Source organism: Pongo pygmaeus, chromosome 16 (assembly GCF_028885625.2).
Source record: "Pongo pygmaeus isolate AG05252 chromosome 16, NHGRI_mPonPyg2-v2.0_pri, whole genome shotgun sequence".
Lineage (NCBI taxonomy): Eukaryota > Metazoa > Chordata > Mammalia > Primates > Hominidae > Pongo > Pongo pygmaeus.
In genome coordinates, this window is record NC_072389.2 from 51,857,522 (window position 1) to 51,881,390 (window position 23,869).

The 23,869-nt window shown below is 34.7% G+C and overlaps 1 non-coding gene across 1 annotated transcript; it reads left to right on the top strand.

The window, feature by feature from the left end:
* The first annotated feature begins 318 nt into the window (after window positions 1-318).
* On the top strand, window positions 319-421 carry LOC129014759 (U6 spliceosomal RNA). The gene has a single exon (XR_008494302.1). It is a non-coding gene; the product is annotated as a U6 spliceosomal RNA (small nuclear RNA).
* The last annotated feature ends 23,448 nt before the right edge of the window (window positions 422-23,869 follow it).

Genomic DNA, 23,869 nt, shown 5'->3' on the forward strand with positions numbered 1-23,869 from the left:
ACATCCCCATCCTGCTCAGTGCTTCATGGTACAATAACAAAGACTTTAAAGCAGTTAGAAGCAGCTAAGACAGTGTGGAAGAAGTAAATTTCCTTAGTTCCAGTATCAATTTCTGGTTGTCTACAATTTGATTTAAAAAGAGAAAAAAAAGACTTTACAAAATTATAGCAAAACTGAAGATAGTTTTGAAATGTGCAAACAAACCTTATGATGAGGAAGTTATTGTTCTGACACAGACTGGTATGGGATAGAGGAAGAATCATAGGCAGATGATGAACACCTAATACAACAAAGAAAGAGAGAGTCAAATCAAAACCAGTGCTTGCTCTGCAGCACATATACTAAAGTGGAAATAACACAGAGATTAGCATGGCCAGTCCACAAAGATAACACGCAAATTTCTGAAGTGTTCCATACTTTTCTGCCATCACAAAAAACATGAAATTATAGAACTCAATGGTAGAGCAGATACACAAATGAGAAAGAGAAAGGAATCAAATGTTATCACAACAGAAACCCGAAAACCTACAAAGGTAAACAATAAAAGAGGAAGAAAGAAACAATGGATATAAAAAAGAACCAGAAAACAACAAAATGAAAGGAATGAGTCATCACCTATCAATAAAAACCTTGAATGGAAATGGCTTAAATTACCTAATTAAAAGATGTAGACTAGGTGAATGAATAAAAAATAAACAAGACTTAACATTTGCTGCCTACAAGAAACCTACTTCACCTGTAAAGACACAATAGACCAAAGATGTAGACTAGGTGAATGAATAAAAAATAAACAAGACTTAACATTTGCTGCCTACAAGAAACGTATTTCACCTGTAAAGACACAATAGAACAAAAGGAAAGGAATGGAATAAGTTATTTTACACAAATGGAAGCAAAATGTGAGCAGGAGTAGTAACTCTTATATCAGATAAAATAGATTTTAAGTCAAAAGCTGTAGAAAGAACAGGGAAGGCTATTATATGAAGAGATCAATTCAGCAATGGGGACATAACAATTGTAAATACATATGCACTCAATGCTGGGGCACCCAGATATATAAAGCAAATATTATTATAGCCAAAGGGAAAGATAGTACAACATACAATAATAGTTGGGGATTTTAACACACCACTTTCAGCACTGAACAAATTATCTAGACAGAAAATTGACAAAGAAACATTGAAGTTAAACTGCACTATAGAACATATGGACCTAACAGATATTTACAGAACAGTTCATCCAATAGCTGCAGAATACACATTCTATTCATCAGCACATAGAACATTCTCTAGGATAGACCATATGTTGGGCCACAATACAAGTCTTAACAAATTGTAAAATACTGAATTTATATCTAGTATATTTTCAGACCACAATGGAATAAAACTAGACTTTGATAATAAGAGGAACTTTGGAGATTGTACAAATCCATGGAAATTAAACAACACACTTCTGAACAACCAATGGGCCAATGAAGAAATTAAGAATGGAATAAAATTTTTGAAACAAGTAAAAATAGAAACACCAACATACTAAAACCTACAGCATAGAACAAAAGTGGTACTAAAAGAAAAGTTTATAGCAATAAATGCCTACATCAAGGAAAAGTATCAAATAAATAACCTAACAATGTGCCTCAAGGAACAAGAAAAGCAAAAACAAATCATCCTCAAAATTAGTAGAAGAAAAAAAATAAAGATCAGAGCAGAACTAAATGAGAGACTTAAAAAGTACAAAAGCGCAATAAAAAAAGTTTTTTTTTTAAAAAAAAAAAGCAAAGTCACCAAACCATTAGCTAAACTAAGAAAAATAAACAGAGAAGACTCAAATAAGTAAAATAAGAAACAAACGATGACAACCGAGAATACAAAAAAAGGATCATTACAGTTTATTATAAACAACTATACACCAACAAATAGGAAAATTTAAAGGAAATGAATTCATTCCTCAACACACGCCACCTGCCAAGATTGAACCAAGAAGAAATGGAAACTCTGAGCAGACCAATAACAAGTAATGAGATTGATCAGTAATATCACTCCCAAGAAAGAAGAGCCCAGAACCAGATGGCTTTACTGTTGAGATATACCAAACTTTTATAGGAGAATTAACACCAATACTTTTCAAACTATTCCAAAAAATTAAAGAGGAGAGAATTTTTCCTAGATCATTCTATGAGGCCAGCATTACCCTGATATCAAAACCAGTCAAGGACATAGCAAAGAAAATGAAAACAACAGACTGATATTCCTGATAAACAATAGATGCAAAAATCCTCAACAAAATAACAGCAAATCAAATCCAACAATACGCTAAAAAGATAACACACCAATATCAACTGGAATTTTTGCCAAGGATGCAAGGATAGCTCAACATGCACAAATCAATAAACCTGATACATTACATCAATGTAATAAAAGACAAAAACCATGATTCTTTCAATAGATACGGAAGAAGCATTTGACTAATTTCAACATCCCTTCATGATAAAAACTCTCAACAAATTAAGCATAAAAAAAACCCACAACACATTAGATGCCATGTATGACAAATTCACAGCTGACATCATACTGAACAGAGAAGCTGAAACTCTTTTTTCCAAGAACTGGAACAAAAGAATGCGTATTTTACCACTTTTATTCAGCTTACTACTGGGAGTTCTAGCTAAAGCATTTAATCAAGAGGAAAAAGGTCATCCAAATTGAAAAAGAGGAAGTCAAATTGTCTTTGTTTGCAGATGACATGATCTTATATATAGAAAAACTTAAATACTTCATCCAAAAAACTCTTAGAACTGATAAATTACTTAAAGTTGTAGGACACAAAAACAACACACAAAATGAATAGCATTTCTATATATCAATAATGAAGTAGTTGAAAAAGAACTCAAAAAGCAATCTCATTTATAATAGTTTAAAAAATATCTAAGAATAAATTTAACCAAGGAGGTGAAAGTCTCTACAATAATAACTACAAAACATGAATGATAGAAATCAAAGGAAACACAGATAAATAGAAATACATTTCATGCTCATGGATTGGAAAAATTAGTATGGAAAAAATTAGGAAAAATGAGCAGGCTACCCAAAGCTGTCTGCAGACTCAATGTTATCTCTATCAAAATGCTACTGACATTTTACACAGAAATTTAAATAAATTCTAAAATTTGTATGGAACCACAAAAGACTCTAAATAGCCATAACAATACTGAGCAAAAAGAACAATGTTGAAGGTTTCATATTACCTGATTTCAAAATATACTACAAAGTTATAATAATCAAAATAGCAAGGTATTGATATAAAAACAGAAACATGGACCAAAGGAACAGAATAGGAAAACGAGAAATAAATCTACATATTTACAAAGGTGCCACTGACATACATTGAAAAAGGACACCCTCTTCAATAAAAGGAGCTGGAAAAAGTGGATATCCATATGCAGAAGAATGAAACTGGATTTTTATCAGTATACACAAAAATGAACTCAAATTATATTAAAGACTTGAATGTATTACCTGAAACTATAAAACTGCTAGAAGAAAATATAGGGGAAACACCTCAGGACATTGGTCTGGGCAAAGATTTTATGGCTAAGACTAAAAGCACTGGGGACAAAAACAAAAATAGACAGATTGGGTTTTATTAAACAAAAAAGCTTCTGCACAGCAAAGGAAAACAATCAAGAGTGAAGAGAAAACCTGAAGGAGAGAATATATGTGCAAACTATTCATTTAACTGGGGACTAATATCTGGAATATAAAAGGAACTTAATCAATTCAACAGAAAAAAAATTTAATGTGGACATAGGATCTGAACAGATATTTCTTAATATAAGACATTTGACCAACAAATAAATATATGAAAAAATAACAAACCTCACTAATCATCAAGAAAATTCAAATCAAAACCACAATGTCATCTTATCCCAGCTGTAACGTCTGTTATGAAAAAGACAGTAAATGCCTATCAGGAGGCGGAGGAAAGAGAACTCATGCACTGTTGGTGGGAAGGGAAACTGGTATAGCGTTATGGGAAAAAGTATGGAGGTTTCTCAAAAAATGAAGAATAGAACTACCTATGATTCAGCAATCCCACTACTGGATATTTATCCAAAGAAAAGGAAATCAGTATATCAAAGGGCTTTGTGCACCCTCAAGTTTATTTGCAGCACCATTCACAATGGTTAAGATATGGAATCAACCTAAATATCAATAGATAAACGAATAAAGAAAATATGGTATACATACCCAATTGAATATTAATGAAAACAAATGAAATCCTGTAATTTGTGGAAACACAGATAAGCCTGGAGGACATTACGTTAAATTGAGTAAGCCAGGTGCAGAAAGAAATACTGCATGTTTTCACTCATATGTGAGAGCCAGAAAAATTTAGATCATAGAAGTAGAACATAGAATTGTGGTTATTAAAGCCTAGAAAGAGTAGTGGGGAGGGGAGGATAGAGAGAGATTGGTTAACAAATGTAAAATTACAGCTAGCTGGGAGGTATGAATTCTGGTGTTCTGCAGCATGGTAGGGTGAATACATTTAACTGTAACTTACTGTATAGTCTAAAGAAGCTAGAAGAGAAGATTTTTGATGATCCCTACACAAAGAAATGTTAAATATTTGAAGTAATGAATATATTAATTACTCAAATATTACTCAACTTTCTACTCCATAAATACGTGCAATTATTTATGTGCCAATTAAAATAAAGGAAGAAAAATAGGGCAGGTACCACCATGGCTATAGTATTTGCATAGGACAGATTGGAGAGCAACTCCAAAACTGAATGTGTTTATAACTTTGTAGTTTTAATACTTAAATGTTAATAATACAATTGGGTAATTAGAATGGAGTTGATTCTGGGTGTTAGCCATTATTAATAATAGTTTCATTGTCTTTAAACAGCTCTTAAGAAATTCCTTTCATTACCATCAAAGAGAAGCATGTGAAATTGGTGAACGCAGTCAACACTTTCTGAAATTATTCCAGGGCTAACAGCAGGTAGAAAAGAAAAATAAATAAATAAAAAACCTGTTAGATAATTATACATATAATTATTAGCAGGACTTATTAATTATTGGTATGCTACACATTACCTAAGCTAATTTTCTTAAAAAATGAAAACAAAAACTATTTTTTCAACTATTTTTCATTTTTCCTTTTTTTAAAAACACTTTCTTGAGAGAAACTCATAAAAGCTTAAATGCTATTGCTATTCTTAGAAGGACTTTAGAAATCATTATCTTATACTATTTTCACGAATAGCAGGAGCACTAGATACTTTAAGAGTCTTTGCTTATATTTTTATTTTAATATTCAATTCATGAAAGATTTATGTGTTTCATATAATCATTGATACTCTGAGTGCCAAGACATTCCTAAAGGTGGCCTGCCTTGAAAACAGGTCTGCTTTACCTTGTGACTCTAATTTAGCATGTGCTTTTCAAATTAATGTGTTTAATTCATGTCTATTCTTTTTTTTTATATTATCAACTGTAATTTCAAGGAATATCAAAAGAGCACTGAGAAATATTTTTTGTACTTTAAATTCCTCAGATGGTTTAAGATATACATATATCTTATATATTTATACATATAATTTATAATTACATATAATATATAATTTATTTATAATTACATATAATATATAATTTATTTATAATTACATATGATATATAATTTATTTATAATTACATATAATATATAATTTATTTATAATTATATATTATATAAATATGTAATGATATAATTTATAATATATAATTTATAATAATTTATATATAATTATGTATATATAAATTGTATGTATTTATATATTAAATTCCTGAGTAGGTCTTTTGAAAATTAACTAATTCCATTTAATATATACGTTTGACAACCAAAGTAGACCAATAAATCTGTATCTAGAGGATGTCATATTGCCTGAATATGTCTTTTAAAAATTATGGCAAGTATTGTGTTTGATTATTTGGATTTTTTTCTACTCACAGGACTAGTAATTTTTGGCAGGGAGAGATGACTCATGAAATTTAATGGCAGCTCATAATAAATTTATCAAAAATATCAAGGTTTTCTAAGAAAAAGGCCATAAAAATTCAATCTAAATGTTCAAATTTAAAGAAAAAAATATGACACTTTCAATTACATCTTTAATTTAAGAAGTCTAGTTAATGTGCTACTTGGAGTATATGAGGAATCTTTAGAATTCTGATATTCATTCATCCCTCAAATCTTAAATGATCAAATGCCTATTGTGAACAAAACATCATAAATATGTACCTGTTCTTTAACCCTTGGGGGAACAATATACAAAATGAATTAAGTCAGGAATTGTACATGTTTTTAATATTGAATTTTATTTATTATTCACCCCTACTGAACGTGAAAAATATTTACCCTGTAGAATATTACAAGTAAATACTTCATTGGTTGTAGAAGTCTAAATTCTGGTGGGCTATGCAGAAAATAAACAAATGTATATTTTTACTTCATTATATGCTATATAAAAATGTGGATAAGTGTATCTTGCTAGAGAGATCAGAGACTGATGGTATTCAACATAGCTTCCTGTGTGCTTTAAATTGCAACATAAGGGAAATAACTATTGCACACAATTCTTTCGGAGAAAAGATAAGGCAACTTGATCCCATAATATAGCACTTTCCTTGAAGCTAAATTTTAAAGACCTAAGGCAGACAAAAAGGGAGAGGTGTGTAGGGAATATAAATGAGGTGATACCTGGTTTTATACAACAATATTTAAGAGAGAGGGTGCAGTGCTATGTCCACAGATCTTCTATGCACATTTCTTCCTGTCTTGTTTTCCGAGAAAAAGAATTACATGCCAGAAAGCTGACAATAATAGAAGTATTTGGGAATTTGGTGCTTTTATCTTAAAAATAACATCTAAGAGAAATGAAAAGTCTGCTTTTTTATCTGCACAAAAGCAAATTCAAAAGATTATTACTTTTTATCCTCTTGGTGATATTGCCATAGGCTTTAATTAAATATTTCTCTCCTGGCACCCACCCTTTACATTTATGACTAAGAGTGCTTGAGGAAGAATGGGAGTCCACTGAGCAGGTCACAATCTTAAAGCTCCTCTGACTCTTATTAGTGAAGTGTTAAAAACAAAAATCTGGAGAAGGATGCACATAAAAGTGACAATGTCCACTGCAAGAAATGGAGGAAATCCAAAGTCAGCAGCTGTCAGCATTAATATCACTGTACACCAAGGAATAGGATCACATTAACTATCATCTTTCCTTTCTGTTGCAGCCTAATAAGTTTAGGTTAGTTCTACTATGAGATCTTAAAAACAAACAGCCCTTTGCTAGAATATAAGTAGCTCAGGAAAACAGAATATATTGTCTCCCTCAAGGATAAAGAGAGCCCACAAGTAATCTGCAGTGCCTCAGCTATTTTTTTTCTCATCTTAGGTCTTTGAAAATGTTAGGTCTTGAAGGGATCAATTTGCTCTCAAGTGTGTTTTCTCCACACCTAGACTTTGGTTTGAAAATTGGAATGTTTAAAACTTTGAAAGAAGAGAATATCCTTCTACAATTTTCTGTTCCTTCAATTCTGGTCACAGTTCTGCTATGAATGTGTTCTTGTCCAGACTCCCCAGGGATTGATACTTTTGAACAATGGAGATATCAAGAGAGTCAGTTAGGTTGAGATTTAGTTAAAATCCTGTGTGTTAGTACCTGTGTGGTTTGTGGGCGTGCTGGTGAAGAGGCACTTTTTAGCACTGCTAGCTAATCAATATAACTAATACATAGAATGTTTATTAGGATCAGTGTTTCGCTGGTATTTGCAGCCCTGTCTCACTTTAGGCATTAGTTGTAGTGATCCTAATGTGACTTCAATGATTATCACAATTGTGATAACAATTATTTATGACTTTTTAAGTGGTAGGTAGTATTTTGGGCATGTTTATATATTATCTCACTTAAGATTTCTTTTTTTTTTTTTTTTTTTTTTTTTGAGACAGAGTCTGTGTCTGTTGACCAGGCTGGAGTGCAGTGGCGCCATCCTGGCTCACTGCAACATCTCCCTCTCACGTTCAAGCGATTCTCCTGCCTCAGTGTCCCAAGCAGCTGTGACTACAGATGCGTGCCACCACGCCCAGCTAATTATTGTATTTTTAGTAGAGACGGGGTTTCACCATATTGGTCTGGCTGGTCTTGAACTCCTGACCTCATGATCTGCCCTCCTCAGCCTCCCAAAGTGCTGGGATTACAGGTGTGAACCACCGTGCCTGGCCACTCAAGATTTCTAACAGACCATGTGCTGGATAGTTTTAGCATTGAAATTTCATAGATGAGGAAACTGCAACATAGCAAAGTTCAATGACTTGCTCCAGGTCATAAAGCTATTATGCAGGTGAAGTAAATATTTGAATACAGCCATGATTTTAACCACTATAGAATTCTGCCTCTCTATTCCATTGGTACTGCTGTATCTATATCCCCAGTGTTGTTCTCTAACACATCTCTCTCTTTTGCTCCCTCCTTTCCTTTGTCCTTGCCCTTTCTCTCTTCTCCCTTCCTTCCCTCCTTTCCTCCTTCCCTTTCTTTCTTCCATATATTCCATGTGTATTAATAAAATATACAGTATGTAGTATACATGTGTATGTGTACACTGTGTACTTATATATGTGAATTAATACATTTATAACTGGCAAATAACACCTCTTAGGAAGACGAAAATTCTGTATGTGTATATGGAGTTAGCTGGTAAGCCTGTGCTATACCTGGAAATGGAAATAACTGTTTTGCATAAGAAAAGGGAAGGGATCTTTAATTGCCTTTAATTATTTGACACCAAGAAAGAGGGGAAGATGAAAGAGGAGAGAGGAAGCTGGGGAAGTGAACCTGGACCAATGAGACTGTGGTTTACCCAAATTCCATGATTTGATTACTACCTTAGATTCCCTCCAAAATGTTCAATAAAGTTTTTTTAAAAAGATGAAAGCAAATTGATTTCTAGTGGAAACCGATGAAGGATCTGAACTAAGTATCCAGTGTTCTATGGGGCAGCAAACAAAAGGAGCTGGAGCAAGGAGCCAGAGAAAAACATTAAAAAACTAGTCTTCAAAACATAAAACAAACAAGATTTTGAAGGTTGCTGGGAAGCTTTGCTTTTCAAACACCAATAGAATAGGGTTGGGACCAACTTCAGGTACATCTCCAAGTACTGGGACCTTAACTAACATTTTCGTTTCTTTCCTTTCCTCCCTACCTTCCTTCCTGCTTTTTTTCTGTCATTTTTTTTTGTTTTTTTCCTTACTTTCTTTTTTCCCTCTTTTCTTCCTTCTCTCTGTTTTTCTCTTCTCTACCTAACAAATTATTTATTTTTAGAAATACATAAAATACAATTAAAATTTTAAATACATATTTAAAATAAAGTAGAAGAAACTCCCGATTAAATAGAAAATAAGGTAGAGATGTATCCCCAGATACCCCAGATACACTGGTTATAGAAGTATTTTTATACAGTTATACTAGAATTATGCTGTAAATTTTAATGTAAGCTTCCTCTCGACAAAAGCAATAAAAGGAAATAAGTGTTTATAAGATTAATATTGAACATAAGAGAATTGTGTATCATTTTGTGAAATGCATACATTTTGCTCATTACTTGTCTTAATAGTGACTTGTTTGGTTATAAAAAGTTGCAAATTTTTACTGTTTGTTTATGCAATATGATAGAAACTCAATGCTTTTCCAGATGTTTTGACATGTTGGCCAAGGTGACTAGCCTCTTACAGTTTGGAAAAGATTTCCACTCCCATATGTATGTTAGTGCATCCCTGATTACAGGACCAGGAAGGGCAGATACTCTGTTGGAAAGCTCTTTAAGAATTTAAGACAGTTACATTGTTTGCTTCCTTCTTCAGAATGTGTCACCACCCTTTCATCTATTTTGAGTTTTTAGGATGCAGTGGACTGAAAGTCTAATTCTATGTTTAAATCTGTGTTTAATATATTGTTGATATTTTAAGCCATTTTCAGTTTTGTAATTCTTTACCAGAAAATAATTCTGTGGCAGACAAAGCATTGGAGAGCAGATGTCAGCTTTCTTTACAGTGACCATCAAGGTTCTAATCTATAGCTAGAAATATAAAACAGATTGTTTTCTATATTTAGAGGACAAAGGAGTCACTGCACAGTGTAAAAATGCACTAAGAAATAAATCCCATCAATTTTTTTTTTTTTTTTTTTACAAAGAAACAAAATTTAGAATCTCACATGAGCTTTCTGTAAGGCTATTACACTTGAGTGCTAGGTAATATTGCAACCACAGCACTTTTTGATGGTTTATGGGAATTCTCTACAATCTTAAATTCTTTCAACTTAAATTGCACTTCAAAGTTTCATTCATATCCAGTAAAAATGATATATTTTTCAACTGGGAATGAATTATTCATTAACGCAGATAACGGTGTTAGGGTGGAACCAAGGAGCTATAACATTAGCATAAAGATTTCCTTGTCTTACATTAATTGCTAAAATTGAAAACAAACCCAAAAGATAGTGAGTTGGAGATCTTTTTTGTTAAACTAAATAAAGTCTTTTATGGTAACCTTTATATCAGATTTTTAATCATGGTTCCTGGGGGATTATAAACTATTTCATCTTGTTTATTAATGATAGTAATGCAAAAACTATGTGCTATTTTTTTTTGAGACGGAGTCTTGCTGTCGCCCAGGCTGGAGTACAGTGGCCCGATCTCGGCTCACTGCAGGCTTCGCCCCCCGGGGTTCACGCCATTATCCTGCCACAGCCTCCCGAGTAGCTGGGACTACAGGCGCCCGCCACCTCGCCCGGCTAATTTTTTGTAGAGATGGGGTTTCACCATGTTAGCCAGGATGGTTTCTATCTCCTAACCTCACGATCCGACTGCCTCGGCCTCCCAAAGTGCTGGGATTACAGGCGTGAGCCACTGTGCCCGGCCAAAAACTATGTTTTTATGCAGACTTAACAATTGTTTAGGGTGGTGGTTTGAATTTTTTTTTGGTCTTATGTAAATTCTTCAAATGGCATACTTAAAAAAAAGTAATCCATATATTTGTGTATCATTTTGTTTTATTTTGTCCCTGAAAGATGTTGATTTGTAAGAGGCAGCTTATAAATGCTTTGAATGAAATTTATAAGAAACACAGCATCAAATAGTGATTTCTTCAATAAAGATATCCTGATTGAAGCATACAAAATGCATCATTGATTTAAAATGTCATGATTTAACGCTTAATATGTGCCAGATAAAACATTAGACAGTGTGAAAGACGGAGAGATAAATATAACATGATTTACAGAAATCACAATTTATTTGGAAAGAAACTATAAAAAGAGAGGCAAATTCCAGGGGAAAGATTAGCTTTCAAGCTTACTCACATGGATATTGGCAAGCCTCAGCAAAAGAAAGATAAAGAGAAAGAGGAGAGAGAGAACACTCCAGAGTGGGCTCCCAAGGAGAAAGTTATCTTCCTATCACTTAATATCAGAAGCAACAACTTAATATTGGAAGCAACAATTTATCATCATTACAGTATTATATTTTTTGAGAAGTGAGTCAATTAGTCCGGCCCACACCCCTAGGGATGGGATTACACAAGTGTGAATACTTGGAGACAGGTCTCAATGGGGACCATTTTACAGGCTGCTTCTCACAGGCTTATATATTGTGCCAGCCCTTGCAAGTTAGAGTACAGCTATGTCAGACTTCCCCAGATCCCAAGGGAAAATAAAGAGAAGATAAATGTAACACAGTAAATACTTTTTAAAAATCAAATAATGAAACAAGCAAACAAAACAACCCTGCAGATGTGAAGTATCTGGGAAAGTCCCATTCTTACCAGCTATTTACAATTCAACCCAAGAGAAGGTTTTTTGAACCACTGATGGAATATGGTTAATCTTTGTGAACCAATATGATGCCAGAAATTTTTAACTTAATAAAGCTGAGGAAAAAATGAATCTTTTATGTGAGGAATGCAAGCCCCTTTGAACTACTGACCCAGAGAGAAATCGGAATGAAAGAGCAGTCGAGTCCCACATCTCCCCTTGAGCTAAATAAATACCTCTTGAAGCCACTATCATGCTATTTGGGCTTTCAACTAACTGTGGCTAAGTAGCCACAAAATGCCATGTGCTGTACAATATAACTTAAACTTTGTAGCTCAGCAATGTATAGCCTATCACTAATCAGTGTTTCTGTAAATCAATGAGTATTCATTCCTATGAGCAACTTTTGTAATCACTCCCTCTCCTGATTCATCCATTTTTTCTTTAAAAACTTGAGCCTCTCTTGTTTTCCAGAACACTTGCCTAGGCAACTTGGAAGTGTTTTCCCAGGCAGCTGTCCTCAACCCTGGTCTAAATAAATTATATTAATTTTGCTTAATTTCTTCCTTTAGGTCAACAAAACAAAGAGCAAAGAGAAAGGTAGTGGTCATAGTGCTACACTGTTGGGTCATCAGCTTGTGATTCTTTCAAAGAAGAACCTTTTGAAGATTTTTCTTTGATCTTGAAATGCCGTACTTGTCATTATAGAATATTGCTTTTCCTTATAAGAGAGGCATGTGATAAAATAGAAAGCACAGCACATTTGGATTTAGAAGACGTGACCTCTAAATCTGGTCCCACCTCTTACCAGCTGAGCTGCATGACCTTGGACAACCCACCATTTTTACGTCCAGTTTCCTCAAGTGTAAAATGGATAGAATAATGCAAAACTATTAATTGCTATGCATTGCATGTGCCAAAAGCTATGGGATCTTAGAGAAAGGAGATGAGGATATTGACCACTAGTGAGGACTGTGGGATGAGTGTGGGGCTTGAGAGGAGTGGAAAAGTTGTGGCCAGGTGGTGTGGAAAATTAAATACAGAGCCATCTAGGTACTGGAGAACATGATTGATGCCCCTGCTGACGCTGGGTAATGTGGGTTTATTGTGAAGCCAAAGAGAACAACTCTATAGCTTTTGGCAGCTTTTTCAATGGTCTGGAAACAGGAATACTAATTGTAAATGGTGGGGTTTGCCTAGATTTAGGATTGGCAAGAAAAGAGAACTGGAGACCAAGGAACTATGATAATCCAGGGTGTTAATGAGTAGGAAAATGTGGTCTCTTGGGGTAAGCCTTTCCAATTGTTACATTTGAATAGAGAACTTTAAAGCTACTGCAGATGCAGCTCATGGAGACCTCGTATGTCCAAAAACATGGTCCGTGTGGCCAGACATCTGTTCTCTGTTCCCATTTATGGCTCTAACACATGGCAAATCATTTAGAATATACTGGTATAGACAATCTAAGAGGCTGAAAAAGCACTTGACTAGTTACAGGCAAAATTAGTTATTTTATTTTTCATTTTTTATGTATTATACATCTCTTCTCTGTGCCCTTCTCAGTTTCATTGAAGGCCCCATACCTTTTGCCCATACGTAGGGTTCTTGCAAGTCTCAGGTTTTTTTTTTTGTTTTTTTTTTTTTTTTTTGCTTAGGAAAACACATGTGATTAAAAAAGCAAAGGCAGACCTTTAAAATGGAAGTTTATTACCCTTTATGGGTATCACATTCTTATAAGGATTTTCAAAAGAGGTGTGCCCTAGGAGTAATGAATTACTAACAGCACTTAGGCAGGTAGCCTGTTTTGAGCAGAGGAGGCCTCAACTCCTATTGTAAAACTGACAATAATCATGGTCAGTTCAACACAAGCTCCAAAGTTGAGGTCCTTACCTATTTTCAATGTCTCCCTTTCTTTCTTCCAAGGATGCAGACAGGGCCAGAGCTATTTTATCCATCAGTCACAATAGCATAGTGCTCATAGACTATAAGATTTTCAAGGGCCAATGAAAATATCTGAGGCTCTAGAAAAATATTTCACTTATAGCCAAAGAAAAAACAACTCCAAAATTACAGTTTTAACTTTATGTCTGCTAAATGTAATATAATGACAACTTCATTAATTATTAATTTCAGTGTTCAAAAAACCATACATTTGAAAATACTTTGTGGCTTAGAGTTTTATATAAGATAAATGTCAAAAATATGTATGATGATTGTCAAAAAGTCATATGAACTTATAAATTCAGTAACTTATTCATGACTTAATAAGCTTAAAATATTAATTTTCATTCATCCACATATTTATTAACTTAATACAAATTATTTCACAAACAAGCACTTAATTTATATTAGGTCAGCAGTATTCAATCTAGACTGCTGGTATCCTTAGAGAACAAAGAGACTTTGTCAGGAGGACATACATATAAATAGTTTGATGTAGATTAATTTTCAGATGTTCAACTTTCATGTGTACTCATTACTGATAATGATCAATCTAAAAACAAGCCTGTTCCTCTGGTTCCATTTTCTCACTGCCTTGTCTCCAATCAATCATCTTTCTTTCCATTGCAGATTAAAGGCATGCACCTCGAGAGTGTGCACGTGTGTGCACACACACACACCACACACACACACACACACACGGTAGTCCAAACCTTCCCCTAGATACAAAGGAACTGAAGGGCCATTTTAACAGAATAAAAGTAGGAATGATTGGTATTTCATCAAAAATAATTTCTGATACTAGATCACTGAATGATTTGTGGGGGTATATAACTGGGAAAGAGTTAAAAGAAGTCAATTATATCACTATAAGAACACCTCGCCCATTTCTGCCTAATTATTTAGGCAAACTAGTTTTCTCAGTTATTTATACCAGTAACAACCAAAAGCAAGAATGAAATTGAGACAGAAATCTGTCTTCTTCTAGCAAAAATTGATAAATTGAAAAGGAGAAGCTCTACCCATATAAGTAACAGACTGATTTATAACAAAATTGTATTTAGTAATTATTTTCCATAGTGTATAATATACTATTTTTGATAAATTTTGTGTCAATAATGATCATGATAATGCAGCAGATGTTTTCCAAAGCTTAAAAACCTCACAATGATAGGATTTTTTAAATACAAAATTTAATGTTTATCTGTGAATATATATGTATATATGTATGCATGTACACACATGCAAATGTATATTTTGCCTTTTATTGTAAAAAATATGCTGTGATTAAAATATTTTTATGACAAAACATTAGCATAAAATAATGTGAAGGAAGAGAATAGAAACATCAGTTCATGGAAAAAAAGTGCCAGTTTTAAAATTTCTGATGCTAAACCAGAGCTTCCTCAAATATTTCTTAAATGTAGGTGGTAACTATCAAAGCACTATGGTATTTGCAGACCTTTGGAAACATTTAGGAGAATGATGTGACAATTTTTTAAAAATGTCAAGATTCACAGCATGGTAGAAATTACAATTGCTTGCAATAATGTAAAATTATGATGTTAAATTTCAGATTAAATATAATCTATAAATATAATCTTAAGTAGAATATAATCTTAATAATATAAGCAAGCAAGGTACAATGTTTTTCAAAGTTTTTTAGAGAGAATTCAAGAAATGTTTACAGTTCACCGCATTAAGCGCTGTGTTTATGGTAAGTTTCCATGTTTTCCCAGCCTATCAGAGTTCCTGTAAATCATTTCTATGGATCACTCATATGCTCAGAAGTTGCCTAGATAAAGGAAGGAAAGACACAAAGTAGATGTGAGGCTTTCTTATCAGATATGGAAATACAAGTAGTGAGACAGACAGTTAAGATTTATAACAACAACAACAAAAGATCATTTTGTAGAATTTGTGAGTATAGTTTATTTTTCCTTCTGGTATTTTCGTGGGTCATGTTCTATTTTTGTTATTAAATTTGAAATTGTTACTCTATTAGTTTAAAATATACTATTAATGAATGTAGTCAGTACTCTTCTGTTCTACCTCAGGACAATGTTTCATTTATTGAATTAAATTACATTAATTGAATTAAATAACATGGATGAGTCTGTAATATTTAGCTATACCCCCAAGGTGCTGGGAGTGGGAGATGGCAATGGCTTAAGGGGCGAAGGATTATGAAGAATAATAAAACATATTCTCTTGCCTGGATAATTTATATTCCAGTTTTTTTCTTTAGTTTTCTACCTATAGAATTAAAATTATATATCCCTGCTTAAAACCTCTCACTTTTCCTTTGTTCATCAGGAGAACGGAAAAAAAAAAACTGAAGTCATGATGAACATACAATGTTTTTCTGTTTCTCTGCCTTTGTGTAGATTGTGTCATTACCCTGAGTGCTGTTTCTCCCCTTATTTACCCAATTATTATTACACACTGAAGCCATCTCTGACATGGTAAGGAAAAATTAGTCAATATTTGTACACCTATCTTTATGTAGACTGGATTCCCTGGAAACAGACTCAGACAATGAGTTGCTCGCTCTGGGAAGCCACATCTGTTAAAGTAAGGCAGGAGAAGCTGATTCTCAATGCAGTTGCAAGCAAGGCCTCATCGTGTCCTAACAAATTCTGAAGCCAGAATGCCCTTTCAGACTTCTCCCAAGTTAAGGCAAGAGGACTAGCTATTGTAACCTTGTATTACACAGTCATCAGACCAGGCCACAACCTTAGAGGTTGCATAACCTTGTACAATGCAATTCAATGCGGCTGAAGCCAAAACCCAGTGAGACACTGCTGAAAGCATCTTTCGGTAGCCAAGATCTACAGCAGTTAGTGTACAGTGTACTGGCTGGGAAGAAGGGATCTTGGTGAGGCACCATAGTATATACTGCAGGCTTCAGAGGTAAACTGAATTCACTCATGTACATCATATTTAATACCTGCTGTATGCAAGGCATTCTTTCAAGGTCTGTGGAGACACTGTTAATGAAAACAGCCAATATCCCTGCCTTTATAGAGCATATGTTCTTGTAGGGGAGGTACACCTCCAATGATAAACATAATAAAGAGGGAAAGTATATAGAAGGTGACACACGCTATGGCAAGAAGAAAAGATGGACCAGGGCTGGGGGTTTAAGACAGGTTGGCCACATTTCATAATTTTCTTTTCAAGTCTCCTTTCAGGATTTTAGTTTCTTGAAGGCAATCTTTCTAACTCCCATGCCTAGAATGAAGTCAGGGTTCAATTTGTAATGGAGTACAGTAGATTTTTCTCACCTCTTTTTGTTCCCTTCTCCCTGATGGTCTTAATTGTCACCCACACACCATGAGCAGAATTGGTTTGTATTAACAAAGAGTGGTATGATTTGAAAGACTGCATAAAACACCCCTCCCCACACAAACAGACCAAAAGTATCCGGAGGACCAAGTGCTTAAAATTTCATTTTGGAGCTTACCCGATTGTAAATTAGAAAGCATTGTCATCTCCCTACTCTAAAAGGAAAGGATCCCTTGGTGGGCTACTTTGCCGAGTCACTAGGTGGATATGTTGTTGACAGTTGAAAGTATGTGCAATTCAAACTTCTCAAGGGCTCACTTGGTGCAGAGGTCCTCACTACTATTAAACAAGAAAGAGAAAACACAGTGTTTTGGGAAGTAGGTAGAACTTGAAAATGTTTGTGTTCCTGGGAGGTGAAGGTGTGACTCAGCTCGCTGGGAGTTCAACTGGTCATCAGACTCTCACACACTTCCCTTGGGGTATCTAATTAAGAATTTCTTCCAATATGACTTCAGAAAAGAAACTGGTCAACCCTGAAATTTTAGACGAGGCAAAAGCTATGTTCTGGGAATAATAGAATGATTGTGATAAAGGATATTAAAATGATGCCCAGTGTTTCTTTCTCGTTCTTCTACGGAACAATAGATAAGCCTACAGAAAGGAGTGGGAAACTTTGCTCTTTCAGAAGTCACTGGCTACCAGGAAGAAAGAAGAAAAATGGCATACACATCTGTAAAGTTGACTCCATAGCGTTTTATTTACAGAGAAAATAAAAACTACGTGTCTTAAAATGATTGCAGGAAATTATAATTGAATCCTATAATTATTGAATACAATAAAACTAAAACATATTTTAGTTTTACGAGATAAAATATAAAACTGAAATATAATTTAGTTTTAAGTTATCACCATTAAAGGAAGTAAGAGAAGAGGAAAAGGGAAATGGAAAGAAAATAAATAGATTCAGAAGAAGAGAATAAAAACAATCTTTAATAAAAGAGAGAAAGAAGAAGAAGACAGAGAAAGAAAGAGAGAGAAAGAGGTGGGTAAGATGAGAAGAGGATGCCAGTAATATGAAGGGCAAAGTGATGGACAAGGAGAAAAATACCTTAGGGACTGGAAACAGGATGATTGGTAGAAAGGGGAAGAGAAGAAAAAGAAACAACTTGAACAAATAATGCATGTTACAGCTGTATTAACGTCTCTTGCCCCATATCTGGTGCACAGTTGGTTTATGAGTATCAGGTAAGTCATCACTGCTGTAACAATGCTTCTGGCATGTCCCAATATCTGGAGTAGTTAATGGAACACTGGGAAATATGCCTGCTATCATTTTCAAATTGAAACATTATTATGGAATAAAGTTTTGTTTTCCTATGGAATTCAGTATATTTTACACTTGTGTAAAGAAAATGTACTTTACAATTCCAACAGTTTATTACCAATTAGCCAAAAGTTTTTAATCTCCATGAGATTAAAATTGTCTCATTCCAAAATACAGGCAAGCAGCATTTTTTATTTATTTATTTATTTATTTATTTATTTATTTGAGACAGAGTCTCGCTCTGTCACCCAGTCTGGAGTGCAGTGGCGTGATCTTGGTTCACTGCAACCTCTGCCTCCCAGGTTCAAGCGATTCTCCTGCCTCAGCCTCCTGAGTAGCTAGGACTACAGGCACGTGCCACTATGTCCGTATAACTTTTTGTATTTTTAGTAGAGACGGGGTTTCACCGCATTAGCTAGGATGGTCTCAATCCCCTGGACTCCAGTGATCCACCCGCCTGTGCTTCCTAAAGTGCTGAGATTATAGGCATGAAAACCGCATCTGGCCGCAAGCAGCATTTTAAAACCAGCATTTACTTTATTGATTTTTACATTATATCACTTTTCAAATTAAATTTTCTTTTAATCTAATTGAGACCAAGGAGATGAAAAATAAGTCATAAAATATTTATTTTTAATTTTTTAATTTTATATGTATAAATTTATGAGGTACAAGTGTAATTTTGCTACATGGTTATTTTGCATAGTGACGAAGTCAGGGCTTTTAGTGTATCCATCACCAAAATAATGTACATCATACCCATTAAGTAATTTCACATTATTCACCTCCCTTTTACCCTTCAGAGTCTCCACTATCATTCCACACTCTCTGTCCATGTGTACACATTATTTAGCTCCCAATTATAAATAAGAACATGCGGTATTTATCTTTCTGTGTCTGAGCTGTTTCACTTAAGATAATGGCCTCCAGTTCCAACAATGTTGCTGCAAAAGACAAGATTTAATTCTTTTTTATGGCTAAACACTATTCCATTGTGTCCATAAACTACATTTTCTTTATCCAATTACCCATTAATATACACTTAGGTTGAATCAATATCTTTGCTATTGTGAATAACATACTATTGTGATAAACATATGAGTGTAGATGTTTTTGATATAATGATTTCTTTTCCTTTGGGTAGATACCCAGTTGTGGGATTGCTGGATCTAATGGTCATTCTATTTTTAGTTCTTTGAGAAATAGAATGCATGTTCTTTGTTGTCGTTTTTTTCGTATCTTCCTTCTTTTTTCATAATTATTTACTACCATTCTCTTTATCTTTGTGATTTCCTGCTTATTTAGCTAAATTTAAAAAAAAATGAAACACTTACAGTGCTAACTAGGAAAATCTGGGCTATTATTAGTGCCATGCTAGGTTGTAATGGTGGCCATCAGAATGAGAGAACTTATAGCTTTATTGTCCTCTACCCTTTTCTGCTCTTCTTCATAGATAAGGACTTCCTGAAGTGGCAAGAAAAATTGAAGAATTAACTAAAATCATAGAAGATGTAAGAGAGGGAAAACATGGCTTTATAAAGAGAAGTCACAATAATCAATAACAAGAATTAAAAAGGAAATATCATTGTCAGGCCTCTGAGCCCAAGCCAAGCCATCGCATCCCCTGTGACTTGCACATATACGCCCAGATGGCCTGAAGTAACTGAAGAATCACAAAAGAAGTGAATATGCCCTGCCCCACCTTAACTGATGACATTCCACCACAAAAGAAGTGTAAATGGCCAGTCCTTGCCTTAACTGATGACATTACCTTGTGAAAGTCCTTTTCCTGGCTCAAAAAGCACCCCCACTGAGCACCTTGAGACCCCCACTCCTGCCCGCCAGAGAACAAACCCCCTTTGACTGTAATTTTCCTTTACCTACCCAAATCCTATAAAACGGCCCCACCCTTATCTCCCTTCACTGACTCTCTTTTCAGACTCAGCCCGCCTGCACCCAGGTGAAATAAACAGCCATGTTGCTCACACAAAGCCTGTTTGGTGGTCTCTTCACACTGACATGCATGAAAATCATTACAAATGTTATAGCATTAGAAAGAAAGTGACAGAAAACAACTTTATGCCAATATAATTTTCAAATAATTGAAATCAAAATTCAACTTATCAAAACTGGCAATAAAAAGAAACAGAAAATATAAATAAATAATGTTGTAACTAGTAAAGAAATCAAATTTGTGATGAAAAACCTTCCTATAAGGAAAAATCTTGTTTCAGCTAGCTCCACTAAGGAATTATTTCAATCATTTAAGGTAGAAATAATGCCAAACTTACAATAACTCTATGTTTTATGAGGCCAGAATGATCTTCATGTCAAAACTTCTCAAGGATAATGTAAGAAAGGAAATTTATAGGCTAAACTCATTATTGGACTGAAGTAAATCAAAATACTTTACCCCTAAATATATTTCTTTGACATATTTGAGATGGCTGCCAGAGGGACAGCAAAGAGAAGTGTCCCTGAAAAACTGTCTTTCAGGGGCAGAGGAGATTTGCATCTGTAGAGAATCTGCCTTGATGCAGCCAGGTCTTTCCTTGTCTGAATCTAGGAAACATTAGCAGATTCTGACACCTTTAAAGGTTTAAAGAGAAATATTTGCCATCTATTCTCTCTGATGGCTACTCCCCGGGAGGTTTCATGCACATAACAAGACCACCTTTGCTAACCAAGTCTCCTCTTCTCTCCTTCCCATAACCTGTCTTGCCACCAAAACCCCATTTACCACCCCCAACCTGTTTGCTGCCATGCTCTGTGCCTGCATTCTTTCTGTAACTTAAATATGATATATAAAGTTTTGTACCTCATTGCAGGGGTTGCTTTTGGTCTTTATTCTAAAGGCTCCTGTGTCACATAAAACTGGGACCAAATAAATTTGTATTCCTTTTCTCCTATTAATCTGCCTTTTGAGAGTTAATTTTTCAGCAAACCTTCCAAGGGCGAAGGAGAGGCTTTCCCTTCACCTCTACAGGACATGGATATGAAAATCGCTTTTAAAAAATCAAACTGAATCCAGCAATTACCAAAACATTAATTCATAGTAACTAAGTTAATTAACTAAGTAATTAATTCATAGTAACATAGTTATGTCTCATGGGACATTTGCCAATGTAAGTTGTCTGCAGAAATATAAGATTAGATTAACATCAAAACCAACTAGAAATATATATATACTGTGACTATTTTAATGAATATGGAGACATATGCAATAATATTCAACATCCATTCACAGTAAAAACCTCCAGAAAACTAGGAATAGAAAGGGTGTGTTACAAAACTTACGGAAAAATAACTATTTTTATGGTATATCATTGTAAGCTTTTCTCCTGAAATTGGGAAGGAAACAAGAAAGGCATTGTCACTATCCCTATTATACATCATACAATAGATACAGACCAAAGTAGCAAATTAGGAAAGAAGGGAAAAAATTATCGTTATTCATATGTGACATGATTGTGGTAGAGGCATGTGAACCAGAACAACCCCATCTTAAATAGGAGCTAGGTAATATGAGGCTGAAAACTACTGGGCTGCATTCCCAGACAGTTAAGGCATTCTAAGTTACAAGATGAGATAGGAGGTAGGCACAAGATACAGGTCATAAAGACATTGCTGATAAAACAGGTTGCAGTAAAGAGGCCGGCTAAATCCTACCAAAACCAAATCCTACCAAAACCAGGATGGCCACAAGAGTGACCTCTGGTCATCCTCACTACCATACTCTTGTCAGTGCCATGACAGTTTACAAATCCAATGGCAATGTCAGGAAGTTACCCTATATGGTCTAAAAAGGGGAGGCATGAATAATCCACCCCTTGTTTAGCATATCACCAAGAAATAACCATAAAAATGGGCAACCAGCAGCCCTTGGGGCTGCTCTGTCTATGGAGGAGCCATTATTTTATTCCTTTATTTTCTTAACAAACTTGCTTTCACTTTGCACTGCCAACTAGCCCTGAATTCTTTCTTGCGTGAGATCCAACAACCCTCTCTTGGGGTCTGGATTGGGACCCCTTTCCTGTAACATATTTCTCTGTCCTGTAACAATTGTGTATGCAGAAAATCCAAAAGGGACTATAATTGAATTATTAAAACTGATAAATTACTTTAATAAAGCTGCTAGATATAAGTATAAATCAGGAATCAACTGCATTTCTCTACATGAGAAACAAGTGGAAATGGAGCATTTCAAATATATTACATTTACAGCATCATCAAAAATATCAAATATTAGTATGACCCCTTTGGAAAACTGCTTGGCAACATATTCCAAAAGAGTAATGCATGCAAACTCTGGAGTCAACAATTTCATTCTTAGATATATAGACTACAAAACTCATACATATGTTCACAGTAGCACTATTCACAATAGCCTCAAATGGAAATCTCTCAAATGCCCATCAACAGTAAATGCTTAAAAAATGATGTTTTTACAAGATGTAATATATATAGCAATGAGACTTAAAATATACATAAAATTATGAGTAAATTTTATAAATGTAGTATTGGCTGAAAGAAATTGTTTCAGTAAGTAGCTAGTCAGACATGAACAGGGCAGGAGAGGGCTCCCTACCAACACACACACACAGATACACACACACACCCCCACACATCCCAGGACCAGGAATGTCAGGCAACCATTAAGTGATGGACAGGTGGTGGTGAACTATCTCTCTAAAATAATAATTGGCCACAGCCAGTGCCAGGGAAAAGCAGTCTCTCAATAAATAGAAACACCTAAAGCTGGTGATCAGCAGCTTCCTGATAAGATCTCAGGAACTGGGCAAATGGGCTCAAGCATGCACCCTAAGAGGCAAAATGGCAGAGTTTAACTGGTGTGTCGTAATATAGGAACACTGGAATAGTAAGGTAAACACCTCAATGGAGCACCCATACAACTCCAATAAACACACTGAACATGTGACAGCCCGCCCCAAGGAAAGAATCAGGAGAGAAGTAACGCAAGACCCCGGAAGCATGCCAACATATAAAACCCCAAGTCAAAAGGTCAAACTGCACACTTGAGCTCTCAAGTCACCTGCTTGGCCCTCTTCCATGCGTATGTTACTTCCTCTCATTCCTGCCCTAAAACCTTTTAATAAACTTTCATTTCTGCTGTAAAACTTGCCTCAGTCATCTCAGCCTGCTTTATGCTCCCTCGGTCGAATTCTTTCTTCTGAGGAGGCAAGAATTGAAGTTCCTGCAGACCCATACGGACTCACCTCCAGTAACAAAATCATCTACAAAACAATACTTACTGGGTAATTCAAATTATTTAAAGGTCAAAAATAGATTACAATGGGACAGAAGAGAGGCAGGGATTTTGGGTAATGTGCTATTTCTTGATCTGGTGCTGGTTACAAGAGAACTTTCACTTTTGAAATTTGATTAAACTGTTCACTGATGCTTTATGTGCTCTTGTGGTATTATACTCCTATATAATA